The sequence below is a fragment of the Melanerpes formicivorus genome, unplaced genomic scaffold (genome assembly GCF_026170545.1).
Source record: "Melanerpes formicivorus ecotype bairdi unplaced genomic scaffold, bMelFor1.0.p_v2 SCAF_74, whole genome shotgun sequence".
NCBI classification, from domain to species: Eukaryota; Metazoa; Chordata; class Aves; order Piciformes; family Picidae; genus Melanerpes; species Melanerpes formicivorus.
Window position 1 is genome coordinate 773,595 of NW_027142426.1, and position 12,736 is coordinate 786,330.

The following is a 12,736-nucleotide window of genomic DNA, read 5'->3' on the forward strand; positions in this document are numbered from 1 at the left end:
GGCAACAGAGCTGCGTAGTCCTAGCGCGTTTCTGGGAACGCGTCTGACCTCATCCCCTGCCCCGGCTGAACTCCACATTGCTAGGTTTTCCCATGGCCCTGCCTGGCCCAAGACCCTGTGAACACAAGCGCTTTCTGCAGAATGCTGCCACCACCCGGCGCCCAGCCCGCCCGGTGGGCTGCTTGTGAGGGTGCCTGTCATGCCCTGTGCCATCCGCACGGTCGGGGGCTGGGCTCACACACACCCAACTGGCCAGGCCGGCCGCAGAGGCTCCCATCGCGTACATGTGCGTGCAATGTGCAGCGCACATGGCCGAAGCTGGAGAGGGCTGCGCCAGCATTCCTGCCGGGTGCCTCATTTGACAAGTCTCGTTCATCTCATGCTCCGAGACACGAGAGGCGGCAGCTAGTGCCAAGCGCAGGGGGAACCGATCGGGCTCGTAGTTTAAGTTCCTCTATCCTCAGCGTCTTTTTTTCCGCTGTGAATTTGGCAAGTTGTTGAGAAAACTGTTTGGGTCAGATCGTGTAAGACCCAACGAAAGCTACAGGCGAGGAGGGCTTCGCAGACCCTTTGTGCTTCAAAATGTTTTTCCTGCTCTGCAGTCATCAGCCAAGAGTTTTTTATTACACCTCTCACATGCACCCAAATGCAGGAAATAGGAGCGTTCCTCCAGCTATGCCACAACTCCGCATTATTTCCCCTGTATTCGCCTGCGATTGCGGGTCCATGGGGGATGTGGGGGAGGGGACACATTATCAAAGCAGCCCTGGGAAATCCAAACAGCTCTGCTATCAATAAATGCATTCACTCTTTCAAAGCCATTCCAGAGCAAATAAAATCCCTTCAGGAGCTCAACGGAGGGAAGGGCACATCCCGGATGGTCCCTGCCCGCTGCCACGGAACACTCGCCTACAGGGCCAGGAGCTCGCCCACCCCGACAGGGGTCAGACGGCCAGGTAAGTGCAGCCCTCCTCCGGCACCAGCGGCAGCCGCACACACCAGACAGGCAAGATCCTCTCTTCCAGATCCACTCGCCATGGTCCCCACTCTTCTCAGCGTCGTGGGTACACCCCCTCCCGCCCCCCATCCCCCTCTTTCCTCCCGCGCCGCCCCCTCTGTCACAGCTTTGCCCAGGCCATCGCTCCACGCCGAGCCCGACGGCGCCCGCCGCATCTCCGGGAGAAGGACGGGACGGGGAGGCCGCCTCTGAGAAGGGGTTACCCGGCTCCGAGGGTCGCGGGTACGCAGGCAGGGAGCGGGCGAGCGGAAAGGGGAACTCAGCCTGGTGCAGCGGTGGGGAGTGTCAGCCCGGCACCCTGCGCGCCCCTCTGGCACCTGCTTCGCCCGGGCGGGGCCTGAGGCCGCGGCATTGCTCCCGGCAGATTTAGTTCCTAATACCCGAGGAGCCTTTCCATGAGGCATACCCATACCCTAGGCTGCGGTTCGTTTCTCGGGACGACTGGTGAGGAATTTGTAAATTAGGTGTAGTACCAGGTACGGGATGTGGGGTTTAAGGAATAGAAGGCTTGTTCGTTCCTTTTAGGAAGACCAACCTTAGTTTTATGCCTAGTAAATAATATTTTATTGCCTTTGGTTTACTGTGGCGTTTCAATTATCCCCTTTAGGTGTCTGCAAACTGGCGTGGGTTAAAGGTCATTTCTCAAATCACTAGAATTAGTAAAGAATAGCAGAAAACTGTAAAAAAAGGAGGAGCTGAATAGTAAAACAAGAAAGATCTCCTGAAATAAACTAATAAAGAGCCCCGAGCTGTTTACCTCTCGCATTTGTATCCCCAAATGGTGTTTATCATCATGTAATTGCATAATGTCATCGAGCCCGGGAAAACGCCTAGCACAGGACAGTCGGTGCAGGCAGGCAGGGCTGTCAGCAGCAGCTTGGCCATAGACAAAGCCAACACCGGATCAGTTTCGTTGCCGGGATTCCTAGTAATTGCTTTCAAGAAGAAAACTGAACAGGGAATTTATAAATCATGGGCAAATTTTCAAGCTATGGCGCATATAAGTGGAAATAAAGGGCAGAAATCCAAATATCCTGCAAGGCTTTAAGAATTTTAATTTCTCCCCACTATTCAGAACAGCTGGGTGAAGCTAGGAGGGGGAAGTATTGACGATGTTACAGGCGTATGTGCTGCCCAGGCTTTTGTTTTCTTGGTTTGCTGTTGATGCAGCTCTTAAATTCACTGGACAGCTGATCCAGTTGCTTTGCTGCCAATGTCAAATTGGTTTCTGGAGGGGAAAAATAAAATGCTTTGAGTAATGTGATAGGAAATGTAAACATACTGTTGCATGTCCAGACAGCAGTATTGGAGGATTTTAGAGATGGAAGGTCTGCTATAGCTCTGCAATTCTCTATAAGACAAAAATAGATTATTTCCAGAGTTTTAGATGTGTTTCTGCCATTTTTCTGCAGAGTAATATATTTTAACAAAGGACTGGTCATATCAAAATAGTGCATGCATATGTTCATGTTAACATGTAGTGCTGGGTGATTTTTATCTTTACACCTCAGCCAATGGCAAATATGAAGTCAGAAAGCCTCTAGCACAGTTTTCTGTCATGAAGAACTCACTTGAGAAGCAGAACTTTTGAGAGAAGTTATGTTCCTATATGTCCTTTTAGTTCATGGCGCTTGAGTATATAGTATAGGACTTAATATACACATTGGCCTGAACTGTCCTGAGGTCATCTCCCATCTGCAACTGCTTTGGTGTTGCTATATGTAGTGTACCTACAAATACATTCTTCCTTTAGGTGAGGGCCATACATAATACAACCATAATGGCCAACCTGATCTAGTTAAAGATGTCCCTGCTTACTGCAGGGGATTTGACTAGATGACCTTTGAAGGTCCCTTCCAACCCAACACATTCTATGATTCTATGATTTGACAGAACAAATATACCATGTTATTTTGAACACACAGCCTGCATTTTGCCCACCAGCACATCTACTCCAGGGATGATTTTTTATTTTATGGTCCAAGAGACTTAGATACAACTGCTTTGAAATAACGTATTTGCTTTCCTATGTCTGTTTCCTTTCCTAAAACATGCTGTTGCTTTCTTCTGCAGACCATGCTGTCATCCAAAAGATGGCTAAACTACAAAAGAAATGCCAGAGATTATGATTTTATGTCAAATCTTGCAATAATTATTGTTTTCCTACATTCTTAGCCACTGGAGGCATGAAATAGCATGGGAAACTCTCTCTAAATAATCGGTTTGTATTTCTATCTTGCCTAATTGGTGAAGCAAGTTTGACAAGAGACTAGAAGATGAAGAAAAGAATGTGGATGTCTGTTCTGTCCCCTCTTCCCTCCCCCTCCTCCCAATCCCAAATTCCTATTTTTGAAAGAAGCCAGGGTATTTGGGAGCAACAATGACCACTAGAGAGGAAAAAACAGAGTCTAGATGAGCATTTTTTTTTATCAGGTGAAGACATATTTTAAATGCAGTGAGATGCAAATAAGAGGCATCAGGCAACAGAGGAAAGTTTGCAGGGTAAAAGAATGTCAGAGTTTCTGGGAAATACACTAATCTACAAACCTACAAAGTCTGTTAAAATGAGAATAGCTATACCAATTTGTTATTACTAGTACTGAACAGCACAACAAATAGCCCCCTCAAAACCTTCAGCATTTGTCTGCATTATCAACTGGAGAAAACCTCATTTTTCATCCATGTGCAAAACACAAGTGGGTTCTTTTCATTCTCTCCTAGTGAAGTCTGCTAAGCCTTGCTGCCACTGCAGAAGTCACAGCGCAGGTACGACAAGTGTGTGTGCTGGGTCATGGAGGAAAATAAAGATGGGAGAAAATTCATTACAAAAATGAGAACTCAAAAAGCTGTTGAACACCTCAGGTGCCATACCTGTTGGAGCATGAGACTCAACTGCCTTGAGCTCAGCCAGGTAGAAGATGGTCAGAAAATGTCCTCTAATAAGAGCAGCAGAGGTTACATTTTGATGCACCACAGTGATGATTATTTTTCTGTTCTGGGAGACTGGTGCCACAGGCAGCTGCTTGTGCCCAAACCCTGCTCTGGCACACAGGAGCCACTGGTGTCTGAGGGAGGTGTTCAAGGAGAACAGAACTCCTCTGCAGTTGATAGGACACAGGAAAAACTGCCTAGACCTCCGTTTCTGTAGTAACAGAGACTGTGAAAGGGGAGCTGCTGACATTTTAGCTCTGGAATATCAAGGCTGTTGAAGGTAATTAGCAAAGGAGTAACTTTATGCCCCAAGAAGTGTTTGCTGTTTTCTCCTCTGTCCTGCCTCTTTGGGGCAGGCATCCCTCTCCGTGTGCCTTGTGCCTTTGCCTGCAAGCTGTGGGTCTTTATCTCAGTGATACCTCTCCCATTGGCATCTCAGCCATCCCCCTGCTGCCACCATATGTCATTGGAATGTTTCAAGTAGCGAGTCTGGTTTACTTAAAGAATAGTGCTTTTAGAGGAATAATACTTTGCTTTGTTTCCATTAGAACCTTAAAAAAACGTTTATGGGAGGAAAAATAAACAATCCCACCACCACTCCTTAACAACAGAGTACTTTCCCTCACCTAATGCTACCAGTTCCTTCTTTCACTGAGGCCAAAGGCACCTCCCATAAACTCTGGAGGGCTCTTACATGTTTCTTCTGAGTGGCCTGAACATAACTCTCCCCAGTACGCACACACAAAGGCACACAGAGAGTTCATTCTCCAGAGATGACCAGGCAGGGAACTTTGTCGCACCAACAACAGAGCACCATAGTCTCCTGATTCTTCCTCAGAAAGCTTCAGAATAGTCAAGGCATGGAAAGCCATAGCTACAGCAAGGGTCTGCCCAGCAGACAGGAGGGAAAGGACAAGACAAGGCTCTCTTCTACAGCCCACTTCTATCATTCGTGTGTGACAGCTGCATTCCCATACACAGATCTCTGCCTTGTGACTGTGTTTCAGGTTCCCAACTGCAGCAGCAAAGAGCAGGCAGAAGCAGCCCAGCACCTGTTACAGAGGTGAGAGATCTCACTGGAGAGATCTCTGCTCTTTAAACAGACATCCCTACAAACAGACTACCTTTGCACTCTGTTTACAGTGCTAACACATGCCAGGCAGACTGAGACGTGGGTTGAGGCTGGGTGGTATACCATCACACTTGTTTCACCATCCTCCTTGGACTATGTAAGACAGTATTCCTACCTTAGGAAACTTTTTCATCCCATTTTCATAATGTTGGTGTGATTGCTGTGCCATATTCATGACCCACAGGTAACTAGGACTCTTCCTACCCATGCAGAGGAATTTGAACTAGACGTCTTTAAAGTCCCTTCCAACACAAACCATTCTATGATTCTGTGACAGTTTGATGGCAAACCAGGCAGAAAGGGGAAGAGAAGAAAGGTACCACAGATTTCTCATGAGCATGGACCTGACATGGTCACAATTGTATGTTGTTGCCTGGGGCTGTGTTTTCTCCTGAATAGCACTACTTACCGTCAAGAAGATTAGAAGATTAGACTCAGGTTTATGACTGTAACAACATCAGACCCTCAAAATCTGCATTGCTCAAGGAGGAATGTAGGTGGATTCTGTCTGAAGCTCTCACCTGAAATATCACAAAGCATTTCTTTAAAATATGTACACATTAGTAAAGTGTGTTTAAGGGCGGGGGGGGGGGGAACACCTTGGTTAGCCTTTATGCGACACATCTTAAAAGACTACGTAGCTAATTCATTTCCTTAGGACTAGAGATGTCATAACAGCCAAGCTAATGTATATTTGTCCATAACTGCTTAAAGCCAATATGATTCGGAACATAGCTATCAAACTATGCACCATGAGCAACACATCTGATTAATGTAACCCTTTCTTTCAAGCTCCATTATAGTCTGAGGTGACCTTGATTTTTACTAGTTTCTTTAGAATATGGCATTGTTTGACAACTCACTTTACAAAGATATTACAAAGACTAATTTTGAACTCTTTAAGTATTTGACTAGGCAAACCTTGTGGATGATTGCCCCACCTCTACATAATTTTGCTCAATTCAAATGCTAATGTGAAAACTTTTGAAAATGGGGCTGACAGTGTTAACTGTTTGCCTACAGTTAATAACACAAGGATAAAATGATTTGAACAGCCACAGGACCAGGTGCAATGGCCACATGTGTAGATTTGGCAGTTAGGGCAAGTGCTTCCCCTGCTAAAATCACTAAGCTAGCCTTGAAAAGTTGGAAACTGATTTATCATGGACCAGCTTCAATTCTCTTCTGTTGTTTAGAGCCTATAGACTGTCGCTATTTAGGACTGACTTGAAAAAAACAATAATCTTCCTAGTATAACCTTGGGAGAGACAAAGACCATTGTGGTGGGAAGCGTATCGTGCTTCCAGGCAGGACCCAGCAATGGAGTGGATGAGAGCTTCTGTAGTGAGGCCTTTGCTGTGCTCCAGCCTACCTGAGTTCTGGTATCAAAGTCCATACCCTGAATATGTGTGACTCCTCTTGTTCTGATTTTTCATTCCAAGGCAGAGAAAAAGAACTTGAGCTGGAACTGGCAATCCTGTGGTGATGGGAGATGATCTTCTGTTCTTTATAATAGTACAGAACACTAAAGTTTTTTCTCAAACAGCTGTATTTTTGCTTCTGGGAGATCATGACAGGTACTCATTACTGTTTGGTGTGCTGCTTTGAACAGCTACAGTAATTTCCCAGCCTTACCTCACTGGCATCTGTCCTGGTCACAGCATTTCTTCCATGCAAACAGTCAATAATAACCTGTAGTTCAAAGCAGAGTGGCGACTCCATGGTATCACTTCTAACAAAGCAGCCAAGCTAAGGAATAGCTACAGAAGTAGCCACTTAATTGTTTGATAATAGTCATTGCAGTTTATCTTATTGTCTGTATCACGGCTTGCCAATTTAGCAAGTTTTCTTTATTTAATCAGCTATTTTGCTAATATTTTCATAATTTCTGGACTTTCTTCCAGAATGTTTGAGGCTTACAGGGTAACTGGCTCAGACAGAGGTGGATGTACTGATCCGCTGCTGGCTATGGGAAAATCCACAGGGAAAACATAATCTCATTCCTTTCTGTAAGGCTTTATGCAGAATTTTTCTTTAGCTTTCATGATCAGTTATGTGTATTTCTACAGAATGAAGGAAATATCAGAGGCTAATACCCTATCTTCTTTTCAATCAGAAGTACATTTCCATGTAGTTCCCATCAGCCTTTGCCTTTTTTTTTTTAATTATTATTATTATTGACAATATAGCATGAAGTTATTTTGGTGACTGCATTATCATGAGTAGGTTATCACAAAGATCTTCTCTATTTCCATCGAACCAGATAGTATTTTTTCACAATTCTACAACACCAGCTTAGGAAAATATTCCAAATGTCTTCAGTATTTTCTTTGTACCCCTCTTCATCAAAAAGGTGCTTTAGTTGTAAGCCTCAGCTTGACTCTTACAAAAAAAAAAAAAGGGGGTGGGGGAGGGGGGAAAGTATAGAATATACATTGTAAAAGTCAATCAAGTAGTTAAATGTGTGTCGCAGCAGGGCTTTTTGCTACTAAGTGGGTAGGGTGATCTCTTTCTGAATGCTGGACTTTATACTTGCCATTTGCACTGGAATGAAAACTGACAGTCCTGTCCCTGAGACTAGAACACTCTTGGGGAAAGCGTTCCTTGTCTGAAATACAATTTGAGCAGTATTTTATTATACTGTGACCCTGTGTGTATACAATCAGGAGGGACTCCTGGGGTTTATTTCAGCTGATTATGGAGCACAGAGCAGAATACAGGCAGTGACCTCTGTAAATGATCACATATTTGAGTTTTGGATAAGAAGTCATCTAGTCATAAATGATTTATCTAAAAGATTCTATCTGATCTGAGACTAAGCTTCACTCAGCTGCATTAACAGAGCATGTAACAATTGATAAATTTCACATACTGTAGCACTTTAGAAAATATATTTACATTTTATATTCTTTACATATATCTGGACTAGATTTTGAAAGCTAATTCAAAGTGAAATCAGATTTTTAAAAATATTTGTTAAAAAGCCCTTCCTAAAAATCTGGTATTCATTTTGAGATGATATCCTGCATTTAAAAAGAATTGTTAATATTGTCTGTGTAGCATAATTACAAAACTGTACTAAGATGTGGCACTCAAAAAAAAAAATATAAAAAAATTGTCCTTTTCATCTTCTTTCCTGCAATGCAAGGAGGATGTGCGTAACATCAAAACTATCTCTTTTAATTGCCATTTTGTTTGCGACACATTGAAATGTTTTGAATATGCAAATAGGAAGGCATCTAGCAAAATAAAAACATCTGATTTTTAAAATTTGTCCCATCCTCTGACCTTCCTGAAAGGACTAAGCTATCACACACCAAGGCACCTTCCCTTTCATATGAATTAGAATAGCTCTTTTACTTTGTTTTCAGACTGCACTTTAATGTCTGTGTTGTTAAGCAAACTAAATTGGTCTTAGAACTGGCGAGGGTGTCCAGGCCCAACAAATCAGTCACAGAAAAGGTACCTTCAGTGCAATTCCTCACTAATCACTTTATTTTATTTAGCAAAAATGCATGCATCACATTTTTTATTTGGGATTTTAAAAGTGAGAGAGAAAACTACTTGAGCCCAACTGGCAAGTGAACTCTGAAAAAAAAAAAGCATTTCCAAATAAGCTGTTTTAATATTTCGTGCTTTGCCTCATTCTCTGGGACACTACTGATGGCAACCTAATGTATACCAGGAAAATCTTATAAGATTTCTTTATATTTCAATCTCTGTAGTGCAAGATGTTTATATTCAAATCCCACAGCAAGCAAAGGAAGGAGAGCATTTTCATGTTGCACAGAATAGGACCCATAGGTAAGTCTAAGACTGAAGAATGTGTTTCATTTTGGACAGTCTTACCTTAGGTGCCTTCTGCCTCGTGCAAGATCCTCTGTGCACCTCCAAAGAAAATGGCACTTCTGCATGAAGAATTTCAAGCTAAAGAATGTGCACAGCACTGCAGAAAGTAGAAAAATCAGTTCTGTATGCTCTGATGGCTGCAGTGGAGAAGAGCAAACAGAATAGCAACAAAGCATAAACATTTTAACGGAAATCATTCCCTGCAACATTATCTAGAGAACAGATGTGGATGAGGATTGCTAGGAAAAGGCATCAGTATGAGCATGAGCATTAGCATTGCCCCAAAAGCATTTATAGTTGATTTTAAGGTCTAAGTCCTGCAAAATATGAATAGCTGCACTCTTCTATAAGCCATCTGGCCAATTATAACCAAAACTATCAAGCACTGATACCCCCTACTCACTAGAGAAGAACTGAGAGTAATTCTTTCTGACCTCAGTAGTGTTACTCATGGAAACAGCATGTCTATTTTAAATTCTTAACCTGTTTCAAATACATTAACGAGCATAACAACATTTGTAGTCAGATTAGTAAATGGTTCTCTGTAGTTTAGCAGAGTAACTATATTCGGTGCACTGTGCTTCACATAGATGACTATGAGATATATCAATTAGTTTACCTGTGAATTGCAATAACTGATGGTAATCTTGAAGAAAAACTAAGAATGCCTGCACAATAATCAGGATTGAAAAAAAGGCTTCCCCTGAAATATTCACATTCTTGTAATCAAGAACAAAAATCTTTATCGCATGAGCTGGACAGGTCTTTTCCTGTAATTTTCAGCCCTCAATGTTTTATTCACCAAACTGCTTGCTTTAGACTTGAGATCATGTTCTCTGAGGAAGTACAAGTGGTAATTATGCAAGTCTTTCCTTCCCTGTCATAGGCAACATTCATGAGAGAGATTTACAGCCTTCATCTTTCAGATACTGGGACTGGTTGTTTAACTTCAGTGAGAGTAACTCTGACATGGTGAATGGCATCAGAATTGGAACAAATCCTCTAGAACTAGAAAGAAGCAAGTTGGGTAACAATCAGAAACTTACTTTTAAACAACAGTCTTTCAGTTCACTTCAGTGAAGTTTGGATTAGTCCCCTAATGCACACCCTTATCATGACCGACAACAATCCTGCCTTCACACATTTGCTTAATCTAAGAGTGGAGAAGGTACAGCAAGCAGGAGAGTTATTCATGAGGAAAAGAATGAATTGATATAAGGATCTTTTTATTAAAACAAAACAAAACAAAATAAAACTGTAAGAGCTCCAGGGCAGATCTGTGTTCTCTTTTGGCCTGTGTTAACCTCTAGCCAAAATCTGTCCATATAAAAAAAGAAAAGTAGTTCAGCTGTTTTTCTTTATTTTTTTGAAGTTTAAAATGAAATATAAAGCCTATAATAAAATGCATATGAGGAAACAAACCAATAGATTTGAAAACTATATTAAGAATTACCCAAGCAGATAGCTTTTCATTAGCAAGCGTGTTCGCCTCATGAAATTCAGAAAATGCTCTTAATCACTTGTATGCTTGCTGTTGACATGATGTTCTTTATTTCTATGGTAACCAGAGTGGTAAATACAGCAATATTAGACAACAGTAATCAAGAAAAAAAAATATCTTATTGCAAAAGAGGGCAAGTAAGAGCCAAAACAGAGGTGTTTAGATGATAGTGTAATTTGCTATAATAACTGTTTAGCCGCAAATTTGGCAAGCCCTGGATAACTCATGAGTAATGCATTTGTCCAAATTACATTAAAATAAAAAATAATTACCATTCTACATTATCTTGCATTCTGCATAGGCATTTCCTCTCTGTCAATTTTCTCATGACAAGAACACTTCTAATTGAACTCAGGTTAACTGTGGATTGATCGTTACTTCTGTTGTGAAGCCTCTCAAAATTTGGTTAGGTGATGTGGAGCCACACATCATCAGTCCTCCACTATCTGGAGCTATCTAGCTTCCTTGTGCAGCCTCCCACTCGCTTCTTCACTGTCGCTCCATCTGGAGAGAGCTGGCTGTTCTTCCCCAGCCCTGGCTCCTGGAGCGCAAGGCAGTCTGCAGCTGCCAGAACATCTGCTGTCTCCTGGCCTCGCTGGGGTGAGTATCGAAAGCATGGCCTTTCCAAAGTTGGACAGTCGCCTCTGTTAGAAACTGGATGAGTTCAAAGTTCTTGGATTTGTCCTGAGACTTGTAGCTATGTGGGAATATATGGTATAACTATCAGTAAAGCAAAAGTCAAAGGGATCCATGTGTCGTATTTAGGACGCACTGGCATTTTGGCTGCGCTACCCCTACATCTCTGGTGATCTAGTTTTAGATTAAGCTCAATCTGAAGAAAGAATCATTGTGAAGAGCAAGGAGCAGAGGGAATGTAATACCAAACAAAATCAGTTCTTGAATCTGCAATTGCATCCATTAAGGGCAGGATTCTCAACAGGGCTACTGCTGCATTGGTACTGCTTCCAGGACATATACAATCTGTAGTGATGTGTTGTAGACTTCTCCTGGTGAAGGCCAAGATTGCCTCTTGCTTGAAAAGGTGCATTTTAAAATAAGGTGTTTTATTTGAAAAATTGTAGGCATTAAGTAATGTCACTCTAGTCTCACAGGAAAAAAATCTGTAGCAGCCCCACATTAGCTGTCTTTTTCATATATGGGTCAAATCATGCCCTGGCGATGTGCACGGCTCCCACTGACTTCATAGCAGGAAATGTATTACATACGTAGACCTGACTTGGCATTATTTAAAATGATTTAGTACATTAGTGTTTAAAAGTTTTGTATTTCAGAGAAGCAATGTCAAGAGGTGAAATGGTTCTTCACATGGTTCTTTGCCCCTCTGTTTTGTACTTTCTGACAGGTTTCTGCACAGGGCAGGACACAGTGTGCGTAGTTAGTGCAGTTCCTCCAGGGTTAAATCCTGGACCTGGAGCACAGCGTGAACAACCAGGAGATGCAGTAGGTGTTCTGCAATTGGCATTATCCAGCTTGTGCTGTCATGGAGCTGTTTGTGGCTCTTGAAGTGTATCTGAACTGACATGCTGGCGTGAAATGCAAACTGACAGATGGCCTCATCCCCTCAATGACCCCAACTCCTTGCTCAATCCTAGAACTACTTTGGTTTGTCTGGAGTGAACAAGCAGACTCTCTTAGGAAGATACCTCAGTCTCAGAAGAAGTTGACCCTTATTCAGACACTCTCCTAAGACTGGAGGAGCTCTTGACTGTATGAACTCAAACTTCAGCTTGAGGTGAGATGTTCTTGCAGCCAGACCCACTCTCAGGACCATTCTGAAAAATTGTGAGGTCTAGAAAGAAGATAGAAGCAACTGCTACTCATTTTACAGTATTGCAACTCAAAGCTAAGTAAGCATAAGTAGAATACACAGTAAATGTATATTTAGCTGTAGTTAGAAGTGAAACTTAATATCCTATGTTAGTACATAGTACTCTCTTACCAAGAAAGCTAATTTATAGGTAAAGAAACAGAGCTTAAGAGACTGTGTGTTTTTAAATAACCTAAGTAAAATGCAAACTTACTTGCATTTCATTCTCCTGCTGTGTGTGCCCGAGCTGGTCCAGAGAGTTCTATGAGGTAAGAAATTCCTGTTCAACAAAAGTTCCTTTTCTAAAAAAAGAGAACATAATGGAAATGGGGAGCCACTTACCAGGCAGCTGAAAAAGGAGCTGACTGTGCAGAGAATTTCACACCTTACGGCTTTTGGTCAGTAAAGTACATAAACAAAATGTAATTTTCTATGCAATTACACAGGGTCACACAAGAATATTATGTCTTAGATCCC